At 45.5% G+C, this 12,282-nt stretch overlaps 1 protein-coding gene across 6 annotated transcripts in view; it reads left to right on the top strand.

The window, feature by feature from the left end:
- The window catches only part of LOC112555030, a 98,893-nt gene that overhangs the window by 74,523 nt on the left and 12,088 nt on the right, over positions 1 to 12,282 (top strand). The window lies entirely within an intron of this gene.

Below are 12,282 nucleotides of genomic sequence, written 5' to 3'. Positions count from 1 at the left end.
TATGAATGGATTAATCTCATGTCATGCACTAGTAATCTTTCCCAACAACCAGCCCCTATATCCCTAGAAACCACTTTCCCCTTTTCAATCCCGATGGTGGGGAAGGAAGAAATAAAGGAAGAATACACAGGGAGGGAGGTGCTAGGGTGGAAGAGGGAACAAAATGGATGTCCGCGGAAACAAAGCTTGGAGGAGGACATTGTAGACTGTGGTGAATGGCTGCACTTCACATTTACAATGTTATTTTTCTGCTGAGTAGTGCTCACAAGTGGTGTAATGATGCATTCATCGTGCTGTCCCTCTGTCGCCCACATGTTTTATTGGTTTCCTGGATACAAGAGCGGCATGTGAGTGTTTGTTGTTTTTTTTTTTGAGCGCTGTGGAGAGAGTAAAAAAATGTCAGGCTCGTTTTATCAAGCTTACGACCGCCTCGGAAAGTGGGGGAGGGAAAGAAGGAAGACAAAAAAAGACTGAACAGAAGAAGAAATTCCTCAAGACGTATGGTCGACATGCCGGAGGCCAGGGTTGCCAGCACACATCGGCTGCAACCAAAATGGCGGCGTCTGTTGTGAGTCAGCCGGGCTGCCGTGGGACGAAGGTCACAGTAACCTTTGACCCTTGCCGCGAAGGAATGTCACGAAGACCGCTAAAGAAACAGGAAAGTGAACTTCGCTGAAAGAGTGGAGCTCGTTTGAAGAGAAAATCCCTCGGGCCTTAAAAAAAAGTTTACCTTAAACGAAGAAGACAGATGGTGAAGAGCTCAGAGCTGTTTGTAGTTACCTGTGTGTGTGTGCGCGTGTGTTTGTCTACGTGCACTTTGTCACTTTGAGATTTATCGCAGGTCATGGAAGTGTTTGACCTACCCGAGTATTGAATCGCACTAATGGTAGGTTTAGGTGGAATGATGGAGAGAGAAAAAAAAAGATGAATACTTCGATGTTAGCGTGACAGAGCAAGAAATCTGCATCTCACGCGCGCGCTCATACACACACACACACAGATGAAAACGAGAACTATGGGATAGCTACAGCAACTACTTGTCTTTATCACGTGACAGTAGTTTACGGGATGGAGAAGGTTGAGATGCTGCGAGGTGTTGAGAAGCTGCTACCAGAGGCTGCTGTCAACAGGCTGTCGTAGTCTGTCGGATTACCCCACCCCCAACCCAACCCCAAATTAAATGTTCATGTTCGAAATCTCGTAGTTGCTATAGTAATAGATCCCCCTCCCCCAAACAAAATCCATGCTGCAGGTGGGTGTGGTTGCATTAACCTTTATTATCTCGTTTTCCAGACAGCGGCGTTTCCCGCCTCGCGAGATTTCGGTTTTTTTAATTATTTGTTATCGGAGTTCGTGTTTTGTCAGACATCGTCAGACGACAGGAAATGTGTTCTTGTAATGCAAGAGATTAATGTGAAAAAGCAGGTTACTTGCAGCATAAAAATGGACTCGAACACATTGGATCGTGGGTGGGTATGGTTGATGGCAAAATCAAATATTCGGCGTTCCCAACCTGTCCTTTGTTTCCCAGGAAAAACTAGTTTTCTGTCTTCAGTATCAAGAGCAGTTCTATCTTTCAGTCTTTCATTCTTTCTCTTTTTGTCTTTTTTCTTTGCCTTCCAGCTTTTCCACTTTCTGTCACTCCTTTCCAAGGCGAAGCGTCCTGGCCGCTAGAACCTTACATAAATCACCTGAGCGCCTTGAAAACGATTCCATTGCATACCTGCATACCTACATACCTGCATACTCCTATCTTTAGCTCACCGATGCTAGCAGTGCCTCTTCTCAACCGACAGGGGTGTTTATGGCAATCGTCTGTCAAGATCTTTTGTCTTTAAGAGAGAGACGAACCCCCGAGGTCTGAATATCTTGCATCGCCAGTGTGCTCGCCGTGGCACGTGGCGTGGGCGTGGGGAGGGGTGGAATCCACCCGGTCCTTTGTTCGTGATTGATCTGGCCGCTCACCTGGGCCTTCGTTTGCACCTGTGTCAGCATGTGCTGATAAGCTTTTTACGTGGCTGTGCAGCTCACCGTGAGTAATGCTTGTACTCACGTGACGTCATGCTGCTGCACGCACGTGCTTTGCGGGGTTGTGATGCGGCGGCAGTTTGTTTTGGGCGACTGACGATCTACGCATGCGTGAGCAGTCGAACATGGTTGGCAGCTTCACAAACCCTGATTGTTTCGTCCATCAGCCATTATGTCCAAAATAAAAACATTGACCTCACGTGAACCTTAACCTCAGTTGAGTTTGCTCCTTGTTACTCATCGAGGGCCACATCCTTAACCTAAACATAACTCAAACCCAAAGTTTTGTAAACAAATCGAGTTAACATGAAAAAGTATCCAGAAAACACACAAGTCCTTCAGAACAAACGAATAATAATAACAACAAAGCGTATATATCAAATAAACAAATAAAAGTTTTTAATTAACGCGAGACCTGTCCCCCACTACCCTCGGTCACCAATGGCGGTGTTTAAAGTATTGTATTCTCACTGAATAGAATGACAATTGTAGAGGCCGTGTGTACAAGCTTGGAAGAAGTCAGTGCAACTAATTAAAAAAAAAAAGTCAGGCGCTGACATGCCACTCACAGCTGCACACCATCTGTGGACAAAGCTGAGGAGTCGTTGGCGAGGCTGTTGTTGTCAGTCCTGTCCACCCCTCCACACAGCCCCCGACCTCAAGATTCAAACTTGTACTAGAAAGTGAACAAGTAGGAGATCCTTCAGCCCCACCTCCACCCGCGATCCCCCATCTTCCATCTGGTAGGTGTGCATCTGCCACGTCGCCCTCAGGTGTTGCACTAGCTGCTGCAGCAGCTGCCGACAGAACAAACTGACTTCACCGCTCGGTCACGTGCCTCGTGACAAACAGTCGCTTCACGCGCTGCTGTTGTCGATGTTTTTATTTATTATTTGCTTGAGATCGTCTTCGAAATGAGAAATAGAGAACAGCATCTTCACTGGACTTGATTGTCAGAAAGGTCCCCCACCTTTATCTGACCATGTTACTGTGGTAACAACAGTAGTTGGATGGGGGCTGGCTCGTGCCTCTGTATGTGTATACATGTGTATGTGTGTGTGTGTACTCAGATGGTGTGTAACATGTAGTGTGACAGTTAATGTGTATAGAGAAGGAAAAGCGAGATTTTTTGAAACAAATATTTGATGAAGCTACCTCCCAGTTATTTTTAAACAAATATTTGATGAACTAACTCACTGATTGCCTCACTAAAACATTTTTTCAGTCCTTTTTCATCCACACTTTCCGTCATTCTGGTTTGTTTTGCTTGGCACTTGTGGGAGGAGGGTGCTTGATTGGTTTGCCGGCACCCGGTACAACCCGTAGTCTCGCTTGAGGAAGCCGATAGTTTTTATTTGGCATTGCTGCTCTCTGTCTCTCTCTCTCTCACTTTCTTCCCCTTCCCCCGATCACTCTTATCTCCTCTTTCTTCATTCAGTTCCTCATTTCTTCCTGTTGGTGTTTTCACAATCACATTGTGTGGAGAAGATGGGGTTTTGCTGTCCGCTTCCTCCTGCCGTTGCTGGAGTCACGTGCACGTTCAGGAGGTGGGTGTCCTCGGGAGGTTTGCGTGTCGGACTGGTTTCCGGACTGAAGGTTCAAAAATTGGACGAGGGTTGGTTCCACGATCTTCACACGCGCTGGCGGCAACAGTGAACTGTAGGAAGAGGAAGGAACCTCTAACATACAGGGCTTTCAAGAAGATTTGAGATACTTTCAAACGATAGGTAAGGGTGGAAAGGCAAGAGGGGGAGGGAGTTAGGGTGGAGGAGAAGGTGTGGAGGGTTGCCCCACAAGAACAGTCATCTGCTTTATCACGTGTATCACCATTTTTAGCTGCTGGGGTCATGAGAAATGCCCCTGGAGTTTGGGTGGGGCAGGACATTTTTAATTCATGTCTGTTGATTTGATTCCCCCTACCCCACCCCTCAACGGATGTTTGACATAAGCAGGACTCAAAGGTAACGGGACAATCGCCCTTTTGTCCAAGATATACAACTCTCGACATCACTGGACAAAATGTAGGTCTGGAGGAAACAGCTGTGACATAATGTGACAAGACCTGTCCACTTTACAGACAAGGGTGCACGCCTCGGAGGAAAGGGTGGCCTTGGATGTAATGTTGCTGTCAGGATGAGGCCGAGTGTGGGTAGTCCAGACACAACCATCGACACATGCAGCAGTTTGTAGCTCTCGACAAAATGTCATTAACTGCACGAGACAGTCCGGGGTTGTAGATAACAGGACGATGTCTGACTCCAGATATCAAATTATTGACTTATGGCGGGATGCCTCGCTCTCGATATCAAATTATTTATATAACAGGACAGTGCTGGGCGCTAGACAGGATATTATTGACTTTATGGGACAGTGTGAGCCTCTAGACACAACATCGATGGCAGTTTCATCGGAAAATAGTTCTTGGAAATATGTTGAATCAAATGACTGTTTGTGCTCCGAAATGTCATTGTTTCATTGGTTACATTTGCAGTATGAAAAGGTCAATACATTCCCATGATTAGGATCGTAATGGCGTGAGCTGTTAGCTTCCTCTTATCCTGGGATCAGGATTTTGTCAGGGCGGTGCTCATCCCCTCTTTTTCTCTGCTTTTCCTTTCACAGTCAGATGTCCATTCGAAGGAGTTGAGGGAAAAGTGAGTTGAGTTACTCGGGTATCGAACCATACGCTTTCGAGTTTGAACCCCGCTGTTTTATTCACTAACTACCAGCATCTGCGTGAAATGTCAACTCGCGGATTTTTTTTTTTCTTGTTATATCAGCCGAGGTTTGGGGGGTGAGGTGGGTACTGAACGCATTTACCTTTCTTTGTTTTTCTTTTGTTTTCATGTTTTCTCTCTCTCACTCACACAGACATACACACACGTACGGATACATGTTTCTGTCGGAAGAGGGAAGCAAAAACTAAGATGAATGACTGGAGTGTGTTGGCGACGAGCCTAAGAATGTTTAGCTGGCGTGAGAAAGCTGCCTACAGCCTCAAACTCATTGGACTCGGAACGAGGCTCTGGCGCGTGCTGGCATGTGGCGCAGGCGTGTGGTACCTCCACATCAAGTAACACTCGCAAGTAACAACAAGTAACAGACGAAGTAACACCTCAGTCCATAAACGGACAACATTGGGAACAAAAACCATGGTGATTACACGAAATACATTCAAAAGCACGGTAGCCTCCCTTGCCCGGAAACGGTGTCCTGCTTTCGCGATGGCGCAAGTGTACACAGCTGGCGCAGACGATCAGGTGACACAAGTATGTTGAGAACACGGTCAAGGTTGTTTGCCGGGGGTAGTTCATTGTTGGTCGGTATTGACAGACGAAAGAGGAGAAGAAAAAAACAAACAAACAACGTGGCGACATCTCGCGAGAATACAGCTCGCTGTCTAGGCTCACAAGGAGGGTGAGTGGATGTGGAGAGGTGGGAGGGCTCTCTGGATGCCATAGACCCCCCCCCCCATAGTGTCGTCTAGACAGGCTTACACCACGATGTTAACTTTTGTAGATAAAAATTACAAGTAGGTTTATACATCCATGTTTAGAAGATCGATTCTTTGTTCGCACACTCTCTTGCAAACCGGAGAACTGACCTGCGGACTAATGATGACTCAAGCTGTTGTTATGTAATAGAATATTATGAAAGCAGTTTGCCACATTTTCTTATACATCCTCACTGTGCCTCCTGCTGGCACACAAGCGGTGACCCGATCACAAGAGCGGGGTCACGCTTGATGAGACAGACAATAGGCACGCATCAGTGAGCAGAGCTTTGTCCATCAGATCGGTTTACACGAATAGGAAGAAAAGGCAAATGTCAGAGTAAAGGGAAAAATAATACGAGTGTATTGCAAATCGAAGGCTAACATTCAATCCGGCTTCATGTAACAGGGTTTCATGTAACGGTTGATGGGAATGGAGCAAGGGAGCGGAGGTAAACAATCCGTGGCACACAACAACATTTTTGATGACCTAATGTCCCGTGAACCGCTCAGCCCTGGTGAGTTCAGAAACTGGGAGATAAGCTTTTATGAAAAAAAATATGAGGGTAAAGAATGAAATAAGGTATTAAAAGGAAACATCTGGGACTGTTACTTGTGGTGTCTTTGCATTTTGAAGAAGGTGGGAGCAAAAATGATTGCAAGCAGCTTGATAAAGTTGACGACAGCTTGTGCCTGTCCCAAGTCACAGATGGTTCGTGGGGTGGGTATGTGTGCAGGAGGGGAGGGGGAAATGCAGGTGGTGGTGTAAAAAACACCTGAGTGCACGCATAGACAGGATGCTGTACACCAGAGGTCGGCTAACAACCCAAATTTGGAATTTCTGCCATTGTCAGGGCCGGTAATTCGAGGGAGAAGCACAAAAAAGAAGATGCCTTTGGGCTTCTGGTGTTACAGATAACTCTGAATGTAACGGAAGACGGCGGAGTAGATAAAAAAAAGGAGTGGTGAGAGGAAGGAGTTTGATCCTGTCTTCCAACGTTCGCTGGAGCAGTTGCCTCCCCTCTCCTCCCTCCACTTCCACGGTTAAGGTTCCCTGACGATAAAATCGATAATTTGTGAACACGTCTCGCGCTCTTGTTCATCTCTGGGCGCTTTCCTGTCAAACCTGTTGGTGAACATTTACATTCCATGGTCCTTTAGATGGTTTGATGAGAAATTTTAAAAGGTAGAACAAAACAAAAAAAAGCCTGAAATATATTTCATGTGTTGTGTGTGGATGTGGGTTTGACACGTGATATGTGTGGACTGAAGTCTTCTCAAGTGAAGGGAGTAGTTTTCACTCAGAAGGCGAACAGTCGCCAGACACCCGCAGTTTATCAATTTAGAGAACATGAAGTGGACTGGGTGTACATGTTGAATACTCCAGTTTCCTAAATCATCTCGCATCCCCTCACCACTGATATGAAACTAATGGATGGATGGCTGGAGACTGGGTTACTCTGATTGAAGCCGAGAAGCCGCCATATTGGAGCTCGTGTTGCCTCACTCAGGGATGCACTGCCACTCGCTCTTAATATCTCTCATAAAATATCAAAGCTGCATTTTTCTTTTTTGTTGTTTTCTTAATCTCCTTTGGTTCTCGGATTTCAAAACTGAAGTAGGAAATGCCAGTGTTTATATTCCACGATGGCTTCCATGACGAGGGCCAAGATGGCCGCTTGGTTACTTCAGGAAGTTCCTTATGGATGGTCAGACTTCATTTTACTCCTCCATTAGTTTCAGGTCTCTGTCTCTGATGTCGACAGTTATCAGACCAAGCTCAGTAGTATTCCAGTTCATTCGCACTTGTTTGTCAGTGAGGTCAGGTGTAGGCTGGTGAACATTTTACTCTCAGCGAAGGGAGCGCCATCTACGTGGGGTCAGGGGGAAGTAATAAAGTACCTCACCGCGGTTACAGCCCCATTTCGTGCCTCCAGCCTTGGGAGGGAATTAACAGAAAGAAAAGAAAAAAGAGTAGAATGATTGTTATTGTGCGGATGTGTCATCCCGTGTTTTATATATTTTAAAGAAAGAAATTTAAAAATAAAGGATACGTGATCCCCGGTAATAAATTTCTGTGTGTAGTTACCGCTACAGGCGGAAAATAAATGGTGCAAAACATCGGTTGATGGCAGAGTTTTTGATTCAAATCACGCCTCGTTCTGAAGGCTTACAAATCCTGCCGATGAATAATGCACAGCACCCCTTCCTTCCTTCCTCAGCCTCCACCACCCCATCTTGTTTCCATGAGGGGTTTTTTATGTCTTCTTATTTTAGAATGTTCGGATTCATGGAGGAAATTATGCATTTAGTTTTTTTTAAGGTTTTCTTGACAGGAAGGCTTCTTTCTGAAGGTTTAGAGTCGACCTTGCAGTGTGTGTAAGACAACATTTCATGTCCTCTTCCTGCTTGCTTATAAGGCTTTATTTAAGTCGGTATACGTCCATCCACACTTCTGAGGCTGCTTTAATGAAAGCAACGGACATTTTGTAATTAATGTATACTGATAAATTTTTTTAATGTGGTCAGATATTTTCAGTTGGTCATATTTCTGGTAACCTTTAACCTGGTTTTGTCCTTATGGCGAGCTGTGGTTATGAATGTGTTTGTGTCTGTGTGTAGTATTATTGTCTTCATTTATCTCGTCTCTCTCTCAACCTCTATCACATCCACTGCCCAATCGTTTTCTAAAAATAAAAATATCAGAGTTTTGAAAAATAGTACTAGCTTTATGGTCTGCCCGCACATTCCACCCACATGAACATTAATTTCCGAGCCTGTTGCGGTCTAACAGCTCGTGCAACAGAATTTTTTTTATTTATTTATTTTTTATTTTATTTTTTTTTTTTTGTTGTTGTTGTTGTTGTTAATCCACCGACATACATATTTTATTGTGCAGTTACTCCGCGGCCTGTATGTGACCTTTTCCCATTCAAGCACAGCCATACACTCGTGTCCCACTAGACCGAGTGTTCCTGGGATTGGTTGTTTGTTTGTTTTTGTGTTTGTTTTTGCAAAGGTTAACAGCACTTTGCCACCAGCCGCCCTCGCGCATGTGTGAGCTTCCGCCATGAACCCTGGGAAATCGCCTTCATGTGGCCATGGCGTGCGAACCCTCCGCCGGCTGCCAGTCGCCGGAAGTGTGACTGGGCCACGTTGCGTGCGCATGATAGCTCGTGCGTTCTCAGCGTCACGCGAGAACGTGCGCGATTTTCCCGAGCGTCGTCGGGCTGTGCGTGCGACCGGTTTGGGGCTTCGTGAAAGGTCATTTCCGGTCATCGACCAGTTGCAAACCGATGGGAAGTGCGGGAGTGGCGCTGCGGCTACAGTTGATGAGAGGAATAGAGGAAGATAATGTCACGGCAGGAAAACATTCTTTAAAAATAAAGTTTCTGCCAGAAAAACCTTGGTTCGAAAGGTTGGCTTTGACGAGTCGAGAAGAATCATTGGTGATGTCACTGCAGTTGTTTGTCATTTTTCTGGCAGTGCTTATATTGTTTACCGCATTTCTCCAAGACATGTAAATATATATCACATCGCAAACCCATTTTTCGATTGTCTGAAAGGTCGGACCCGCCTACCTTTGTGACTTTTATTCCTAATGTAGTTGGAACCAGACATTTTTAGCGTGAGCAGACATTTCCTAAAACAGTTCTGTCCTTTGATTGTCCCAACCATCTGAAAGAGCTTAGGATGAATCGTGTGGTGTCGGATGTGGGTATGCATCCATACATGTCATAAAGTTGCAGCCAGCCATCACCATCCACACGATGCATGGTCGGTGACTCAGAGCAGCTTCTCTCCCCTTACCTAATGTACCCGTGATGCACTGAGGAAGATCTGTGGCCAATACCCGTATAATACTTGGACAGGAAGAGAGATGTTCAGACACTGGGCGTTGCGATATTTCTGTCCCTCACCCTCAATTCAGGACAAGATGTTACAAATCTCATAATCCTATCTCGTGTAGTAATTCAGTTTTCCAGCCTTACCCACCCCTTTCTCCAAATACCAACAACCTCGTCTACATATGATCACCATCTTCTAGTCTGTGATTTACTGCAGGTTTTTTTTTTTTCTTATCAACTGATAAGAGCTAAATGCACGTATGAAACGAAACCCATCGTTTATTTTTAATTCGCTCTGCCCTTTCCAAACCATCCCTTCACCCACCTTCACAAAAACATGAGAGGCCACACAAACATATTTTCTCTAATCGAGGACCCAAACAACAAACAAGAACCGGATCGGTGGCTTCCTATCTCGGAGCCATCAACAGTGCAACTGCTCCCGTGGTCACGTGCTGCTCGCTACCTGGGGTCGGTGACGTAGTCGCCACACCTGTCGCCACCTACGTCCTTGTCGGATTACCTGTTACGTCGGCACAACAACAGTGTCTGATCGATTTTTCTAGATCATTATCCTCGTGGCACGGCCTTATACCTGTCATAACAATTATTTTCAGTGATAAATACAACAACTGGACTTTTTCTAAGACAGCGGATACAGCGATAATGATGCAGGTTCGAAATCCATGAATATCATTTTTTTTTTCTTTCATGCTCGGTTATTTATCGTTTCGCATCGTGGGGAACATGAATTTGATTGGGACAGATGTTGATGGAGTTGAGCAATGGTGTGTGTGGAGGGTTTGGGGAGGAGGATCATCCATAGCACCTTGCTCTGATACTCATATCTGTCAGCAGTAGGCGCCATGTTGACAGTTTATTGCCCGCAGCCTTGGAACCTCTCCAGACACGTGACTGCCAGCTCGACCTGTTGAAAACAAGATGATTGTAGGCCACGAAACGAGTTAAAACTTCAGGCATCCTAGTCCGCCCACTCCCCCTCAGGGTAATCCGAGTAAACAACAAAACAAACAGTCGTCTGCTTCCTGGATGTGTGACAGGCGGACGAGGGAAGTTGTTCGCTTGTAACATGTTAGAGTAAACAACTAACAAGACTGATAAGTTGTGGAAGGAATTTAGTCAGCTCTTGTTAGCCTCAACACAACAGCAGCGACAAAAATACCAGCGTTGCCATTGGTAACAGTGCTATTTAAAGGTATCCGTAGAGTGTTTTGTTTTGAGAACACAAAGGTGGGTAGGAATGAGTGTCCGGTTAATTTCGCAATAAAATTCCTCGACCATCACCTTTTTCTTCCTGTTTCATCAGCCAGCAATCATTCATCAGCTTCAACAACTTCACAAGGGTATGGACTGGTTAAATTGTTTCTCTCTCCCCCAACCTCGACCCTCCAGTTCTCTGTCTCTGCTGTGGGGAGGATGCTGGACTCTCTTCTCTCCTGATGTTCGAGATTGAAGACTTGTTGGCCCCACGACCCTCCGCCTGGCCCCTGTCACCACCATGGCGGTAATAAGGCTTGTCTCTCGGGTTTGCCCCAGGCCCCGGAGACAGTGACGTGGAAAAACATCGAACAACACTCGCGGAAGTCTCGCCAAATCTCGCGCTTTTCCCGACTTTGTATGACGACGTGCGTGTCACGTGACCGGCACGGAAAGTCTCGTGGCGGGCGTTAATAAGCCATTAGGGGAATCATCGGTGGTCTGGGGGCCAGTCGCTGCTGGAAGCTGCTGGCGGCTTGGGTGACATCAAAGCTCTGACGATGCCAGACGACAGACGGTGGTGCACGTGCAGACACAACAAAGCACGCGACCACCTTGCTGCTCGGTAGTGAAGGAAGATTTTGTGCAGAGAAAAAAAAACTGAAAAACTACTGGTGCTTTAAATTTCTGTTGCCGGATCAACTTCTTATTTACATCAGGCTTTTTCAGTCGTGTGTGTTACTTAATTTGTTTATGTTTGTATTTATTTTTTTTTTTGGCTTTATAATTACTTCCTTCTCGTATTTCGAATCCCTGTCACCAGCACCTTCCATCGCCGTACTCTGTTGCATGTCTCCTTTTGTGTTGTGTTGAACATTCACTGACACCCTTTCACTGTGATATCTCTCTGTGTGATTCTTTCACGCAGACATTCACACTGACTCTCCACTCCATCATCTGATAAACTCAATATTCTCTCCTCCAGGGGGATAACTCGGTTCCTCTGGTGGTCTTTCTTGTCAGAGAACCGGAAGTGACGCCAGTAGCTTGGTTGCTGGCTGTGAGGAGACAAAGTCCGTCCTGTGAAGCAATTTTCCCACCAGCCGAGGATTTTTTTTTAAAAATCGGAAATGTTAGCAGATAAGTGCGCGAAAGGTTAAAGTTCATAAACGAAGTTTGCGCGTGACATTTCGTGAGTCACAGAGTGTTGACTGTGAGCTTGCAGCTAACAAAGGTGCCGTGTGTTTGTAAACAACTTCTTTTTGCTGGTGGTCGACATTTTTAGAGTGAATTATCCTGTTCATTCATGGTTGTTGGTCTTTGCTCCATTCATCTGTGCATCGGAGATTGAAGTTAAAATATTTATGCATTATAAAATTAATTTTAATTTGCACAACAATGGAAGAGGATTCAACCAACAATTGTCTATCAGGAAAAAACATTCGTTACCAAAGATTATGAAGACAACAGAAGTTGTTTACAGGCAGACATCCGCAGTTAAAAGTTTCTGTAAACATGAGGAGGAGGGACACACATGGCTGTAGCACACATCAGGGATTTCTCACAAAGGGGATGGCAGATGTCAGCCTCCACTTGCACCAGATGTCATCTGTAATGAAGAATAAACAGAATAAACAGTACTGCGATGAACGGGTTTCCTGCTGTTTGGATGGTTGGAAGATGTGACCGGTGGCG

The sequence above is a fragment of the Pomacea canaliculata genome, linkage group LG14 (genome assembly GCF_003073045.1).
Source record: "Pomacea canaliculata isolate SZHN2017 linkage group LG14, ASM307304v1, whole genome shotgun sequence".
Taxonomy (NCBI): domain Eukaryota; kingdom Metazoa; phylum Mollusca; class Gastropoda; order Architaenioglossa; family Ampullariidae; genus Pomacea; species Pomacea canaliculata.
The sequence above is the reverse complement of the archived record's forward strand: the minus strand, read 5'-3'. Positions and strand labels throughout refer to the sequence as shown.